This window comes from Emydura macquarii, unplaced genomic scaffold (genome assembly GCF_026122565.2).
Source record: "Emydura macquarii macquarii isolate MOO-44397 ecotype Brisbane River unplaced genomic scaffold, CSIRO-AGI_Emac_v2 contig_1375, whole genome shotgun sequence".
Taxonomy (NCBI): domain Eukaryota; kingdom Metazoa; phylum Chordata; order Testudines; family Chelidae; genus Emydura; species Emydura macquarii.
In genome coordinates this window covers 103,762-110,198 of record NW_027131512.1, presented here as the reverse complement: position 1 = coordinate 110,198, position 6,437 = coordinate 103,762, and the positions used below count along the sequence as shown (strand labels likewise).

General features: G+C 48.1%; 1 long non-coding RNA gene across 1 annotated transcript; it reads right to left on the bottom strand.

Moving 5' to 3' along the window:
• Positions 1–3,654: 3,654 nt before the first annotated feature.
• LOC137155696 (uncharacterized) lies at positions 3,655–6,153 on the bottom strand. Its single transcript, XR_010920595.1, has 2 exons — positions 5,955–6,153; positions 3,655–4,030 (listed from the first exon to the last, which is right to left on the bottom strand). It is a non-coding gene; the product is annotated as an uncharacterized lncRNA (long non-coding RNA).
• Positions 6,154–6,437: the final 284 nt, after the last annotated feature.

Here is a 6,437-nt window from a genome sequence, read left to right as displayed (position 1 = left end):
TTTGGGTAGCATCTAGGACCCTTAAGCTGTGGACCAGGACCACATTGCACTAGGCACTGTACAAACAACTCTTTAAAAAAAAATCTCAGGGGGGCCCAGCTCACGAGTTTAGGACTGGCACTACTGAAGGCAAGAGAAAAGGGGGATGGTGTTTTGGGGGAAGGAAGAGGAGAATGGGCAGGAATAAGCAGGAAATAGGAATAAACGTAGGCTAGGTCTTCACTGCAGAGTTAACTCAAGGTATGTACACTTGAGTGAACTCCTTGCTAGCCACCTTAGCTGGAGTGAGAGCGGCCACTCTGCGAATTAACACTTGCACTGCACGGAGCTGTTGCGTTAGCAGCCGACAAGCTAAAAGCACCAGCACACTGGAGTGAACAGGCTTTGGATGTGGCTGGGATTTGGGTTAAGGGCAGCACTTGAGATATAACAGGAGTTAACTCTGCAGGAGCCCCTAGAAGAGGGGAACAAACCTGCTCACTAAAACAAATCCCTTTGATAAAGGGGCTTGAAAACAAAGAAGCAGAAACTCAGCATCCTGATCCCTCACTCTCCCTGGGAGTGAAGCAGAGTCCTTGCCAGTGAGACAGTCGTCCTGGGATCCATTAGGGGACAGTGGGTATTCCCCCCTCTCCCCAGGGGGACAATCTCCCCACTAGCCCATACATAGAACAGGATGGGTGAGCTTCCTACTCTGCAATCTGCTTGTTCATTTCACTTCCTGGCTGGAAGAACCCTGAGGGTTGGCTGGCATTTGAAAGGGGGGAGGGGAAGGGACACGTGATTTCTCAGAAATGCTGTGAGGATGAGGGAAAGGAAACCAAACCAGTTCATGGGAGGGGCCGGTGTTGAGGAGAGAGGGCGGGAGTAGAGAGGCCCTCTGGCTGGTGAGGAGGGGTGACTAGGGGAAGCAGAGATACCAAGCCTCTGATTTCCTCCTCCCATGTAAACACGCTGCGCTGGGGAATGGGGTTTCCACAGCACAACCCCTGAGCTGGTGTTGTGACCAGTGAAGGTGCAGAGTAGCCTGGAAAGTGCACTGGTGGAGACACACTTAAGTCCATTCCATGGCAGAACAAGTGCTACCAGTGTAACAGACTGATCCCTCAGGTACCATCTGCCTAGGACAGGTGTGCGCATGCTGCTGTCTTATCCTGTGTCCATTTGTCATGGCTGTGCCTGCCTGAACCAAGGCAGCTTTCTCAGTAGCCTGGCTCTGTCTTTCTCCTGCCGCTCTGCGTCAGGTGCAGGTTTTCCTGGGTGATGGTTTTTTATGATTCCCGAGACCTGGAGGCGATCTCTGCTTCTCGTACTCCCTGGGATTTGGGGCATTGCAGAAGAAAGTGCCATTGGGGTTATATCCACGTTAGGGGTTTGTAGAGGTCTATTCCGGCCTAGCCCGAACCGGACCTGATTCCCCACCCAAGGTCACATGGGGTCAAGTCATTTTTGAGACCTGACCCAAACCTGACACATCCCCCTGAACCTGAGTCAGCGCTGGCGCCGCCTAATCTTTGGGGCTCAGCCTGGTGTGGGCCTCCTGCTCCCTGTGTCTGCAATCGGTCTCTGGCCGCCTGCTGCCCATCAGGTTGCCGTGCCAGCATATCATGCTTTTGCCAGTCACCATCACCTTGAGTGCCAGCACCCACAACCTTAGCTATCTCACTCCACAGCACATGCAACGAGGTGGTGGTGGTGGCTGGCAGGAGCAGGACACACGGCTGCCATCACGCTAACCCCATGGGCAAGAGGAAGTGATCAGAGACTACTTGATCTGAACCTGAGAACACTGACACTGCGTAGACCTAATTACATCAGCTTTGACTCTATGCCTCTTATGGAGGTGGCGTTAGTCGGCACAGAAGGCCAGCTACATCAGCGGGAGCAAAATTTGAGTGTAGACACATCCATAGTTAGGTCAATGTAAGCTGCATTGCGTCAGCCTAACTGTGTAGTGTAGACCAAGCCTACATATAAAATGAGAGACAATGGATAGCTATAGACAGACAGGAGAGCACAAGAAAGCAATGAGACTGCATTGGTCCACATGTTGGGTAGTGATCTCCACACGCCAAGTTTTTGGTAAGCATCATGGCAGAGGAGAAGGTTAAGATGAAGATGGATGATAAGTGAGTTTCATGGATGTTTATGGGGAGCTTCTCCCAAGCATGCGGGGCAGCATGGGAGAAAGCAGGAAGTTCTTATTTGAAAGATTACCAAGTGGGTGATAGCAGTGGCACCGTGGGCCCATCAGAGGTGGGAATCAGCAGCTCGATAGCAAATGAGAGATGATGGGCAAGGTGTGGATCTGCTAGCAGGAGAGTTCCTTGTGGGGATCCGTACTTGAGCCGTACTTCCCAGTGACTCATTTTCATGCTGTATGTTTCGATTTCACATGATGAGTATTTTTGTTTTCAATGGTATTTGCTCCAGTCATCAGGTGCTTAGGGTGGAGGTCAGACAGTAAGTCATGGGACTGAAAGATGATTTCATTTGGAATGTCTGTGTCTTTCTTGCTGTCTGTATCTTTTCTTTTTCTTTTTCTTTGCTCTGTAATCTGCTCCAAGAAGGATCTAGCAGCCACAGTGAACAAACAACTCAGCATGAGCTCCCAATGCACTGTTGTGGCTAAAAGGCTAATTATCCTCTGGATGTATAAATAGGGGAGTAAAGGGCAGGCGTAGAGAGGTGATGTAAGCTCTGTACGTGGCATTGATGAGACCAATATTAGAATACTGTGCCTAGTTCTGGTGTCAACATTTTAAAAAAGATGTTGAAAAATTGGAAAGCATGCAGTGATTAGCCTAAAAATTATTCAAGGGCTAGGAAAAAATGCCGTACAATGAGAGATTTAGGGCTCAATCTGTTCATCTTATTAAATAGAAGATCAAGAGGTGACTTGATCTCAGTATACAAGTACCAGCGTCATGGGGAGAAATTATTAGGTGCTAAATCATGAATCTGGTGGCTGAAGGCAGAACAAGAACCAACAGCTGGAAGTTAAATCAGGCAACTTCAAATTAGAAATAAGGTCCAGCCAGCTGTTTGCTAATTCAGGCAGACATCACCACCGCACGTGAACTTGGTTCTTGTTTGTGAGATTTTCTTTGCCACCATGAGGGCTATACACTTCTTTAAAAATAATGTCATACTTAGGGGCTGCAAAATCAGTTCCACTTTGTATACATAATTGGAGCAGAGGGACTGGACCTGCAGTCTCCCATCTCCTTAGAGATTTAGAGTCATTTGCTCTCTTAATCACCTTCTGATTCTTTAGTTATTTATCTACAGTGGAACAGCTTTAACAGGAGTGACTGAGGGATCCTCACATTAGCAAATCCCATAGTTCGGTGTACTCACCTGAGAGGCGGAAAACCCGCCTTAAATCTTTTCTTCCTCCTCCTGCAGAGGGGAAAATTGAACCTGGGTCTCCCGCATCCCTGGTAAGTGTACGAACCTCTGGGCTCAGGGTTATCACACCATCATCTCTCTAGCCACATTCTGAATGAGGTCTGATTTGGTAGGCCTGCTCAGCACATGCCTACTAGATCCACCTCCATGTGCAACTTAGGTGGGCGAGCCCTGATCTTCTCCTGGCTCATGGATCATTTGACTAATGATATTGAGAGGAAAATGTGTGTAACTTGGGTAAACAGCGTGTACAGGGGTCATGGGAACAAGTGACAAGGCTCAGGGGGCAGGAGTGTTTGGATGGGTGAAACTGAGCAACAGTGAGGTGGTCCATCAGGCTGTGGCATATTCTCCCCCAGGAAGCAATGGAAACCCCATTAGTGGAACCACTTAAACAGGACTGGGCGAAGCCCTGGAGAACCAATGGTAGGGAACATTCTTGCATTGCTTGGAGGGTGACAAGATGGGATCAAGTCAGGTTCTTGTACTGTGGATTTCTTTGTAAGCTTTTCACTCTGCTTATTCTTTGCGTGGTCAGCTGCAGATCTGATGTTTTCTGTGTAGCAGCTCAAAGTTGTCTCAGTCAGAATGCAATTTCCTTCCCCCTCCCACCGCAAAGCTGAAACAGAAAACAGAATTTAGTGTCCATATACAGTCACAGAGTGAGAGGCACTCAAACACCAGGAAATGGAAAGAATGGTGGAAGAGAGCTACTGCAGGTCAGCTGGTGTTAACTGGGGTTGCCACTGAAGTCAATGCTGATTTGCAGTAGCTGAGAATCTGGTCCTACATAAATCCAAGGGCTCTGGATTTCCCCTTCCTGAACCAACAATATCTTTGGAGCTAAATCTCTTTCCTGCCAGCAATGGAACAAACCAAAGAGGAGGGGGAATATCAAAGCCGGGGATAAAAAACTCAGGAGAGGACAAAAGATGGGAGTCAGAATTAGTGCAGACCTAGGGGAAGGGACGGGAAGTGGCAGGAAATCTCCAAATGAGGAACTGATAGGGCTGGTTTTCCCTTCATTTACATTAAGGTAAATCAGGAGTAACCCCACTGAAGTCAGAGGAGTTACACTGGTACATGAAGAGCATCTGGCTCAGAATCCAAAGTGCTCTGGTCCCTGCTAATGGTCAGAATTCTGAGCACTGTGGCTAACTTGTTGATAAGTACAGTCCATCCATGCCCAGCGCGTAATCAGCTGGCCCAGGGCTCAGCAGGCAAAGGCTGCAGAGTTTCTGGATGGTCGGTGGAATTGGGACTACGTCCAAAGCTTGATTTGACTGAAATTGACTGAGATGCTGGTTCTGTCCTGCTATGTCGGGGAACTCCTAGTGAAGTGGATTTTGCTCATTACCCTAACTTCTGCTTTTTGATGCCTACCACAATGAATGTAGGTTTTACTGCACCAGCCAGGAGACAAACTCCCCCTAGAAACAGGCCATCAGTTTAGCGATACAGGGCATTTATTATCTGCCACGAAGCCCCGACTGAGATCAGGGCCCTTTGGTGCACCGTTTAGAAAAACATTTTCAATGAATGACAGGAAATGTCCACACAGTGGCACTGGAAGCTCAGAAACTATAACACCCGGAGATCTATGAGAACTGTTGTAACTTTTCAGAGGGGTAGCCATGTTAGTCTGTATACAGCAAAAGCAACGAGAGTCCTGTAGCACTTTAAAGACTAACAAATTTAATTTCTGCAGGCACAAGCTTTCGTGGGCTATGGGTTACAGCCCACGAAAGCTTGTGCCTGCAGAAATTAAATTTGTTAGTCTTTAAAGTGCTACAGGACTCTGGTTTTTTTGTAACTTTTGGATTTATAGAGACATTTGGGTCCCCTAATGAATCAGGAGGTGAATTTAAAGCAGAAAATGTATTGGAAAGAGGCCCCGAAACTTAACCCTTTCCGTGCCATGACTAGGGTGACCGGATAGCAAGTGTGAAAAATCAGGACCCTTTTTTTCCTGGAGTGGGGGAGAGGGGCATATAGTTGCCTATATAAGACAAAGCTCCTAATCTCAGGACATCTGTCACCCTAACGGTGATGGAGCAGCGGTGCAGTCACCTATCAAAACTGTTTATATTACAGTAGAAATTATATTGTAGCTAGGACTGGGGCCCCATAGGGCAAAGATTTGTATAGATGGACCTGAAGAGTTTACAATGGAAGGCCCCTCACATATGTGATTGCTTTTACTACTATGAGCCATGATTTCAAGAGGCCTGCCAGTTGGTGTTAATAATAGGCATCTATTGGACTAGATCTTCAGCTAGTGTACAGGACATAAGTGTTTGCAGAAAGCGACAAAGACAGGATTATTTCATAGAAGGGAGGGGGGAAGATCTGGGCCACACAGAGCTAAAATGACTTTGCCCAAAGTCACCGCCACAGCTGGTATATGAACACAGGTCCCCAAGCCAGTACCCTCACCACATAGTCACCTTCCTAATACCAGGGAGAGGTTTGAATGGGTCCCTAAGAGGAATGGTGAATAGAGAGAGAAAGTGGGATGCAAAAAGGAAGAAGAGCAGTGTTACCTCCATAGCTCCCAGGAAGCCAGGATCAGATTGCCCAGCTGGGTCTCCATTGCAATTAGGAAACACCTCCGGCTGGGGTTTCCACACCTCCCCACCTCATGCCTCCTATCTCAGGTGCTGGGCTCTGCTCCACTGCTCTCCAGATGTTGGTTTGTCTGACTCAGGGGGCCGGTTCCAGGAAGAGGTCCCGAAATCCAAGATGTAGCAATCAGGGCAGGTTTGTCCTGCATTCCCCCCCCCCCCCCCCCACTGGCCTCTTTATCAACAGGAACCAGCAGCATTTTTAGTGGCATTTTAAAAAAAAAATAAATCCAGATTCCCCACCTGGTGTGAATCAGCACAGCTCCACTGGAGTCAATAGGACCAGGCCCCCAGCCTGTGTTAATTCAGTGTCGCTCCATGAGAATCAACAGGTCCAGATCCCAGCCTGCTGTCAATCAGCTGTTGCTCCACTTAGCTCCATCTGCTCCCCCTGGGGATCTG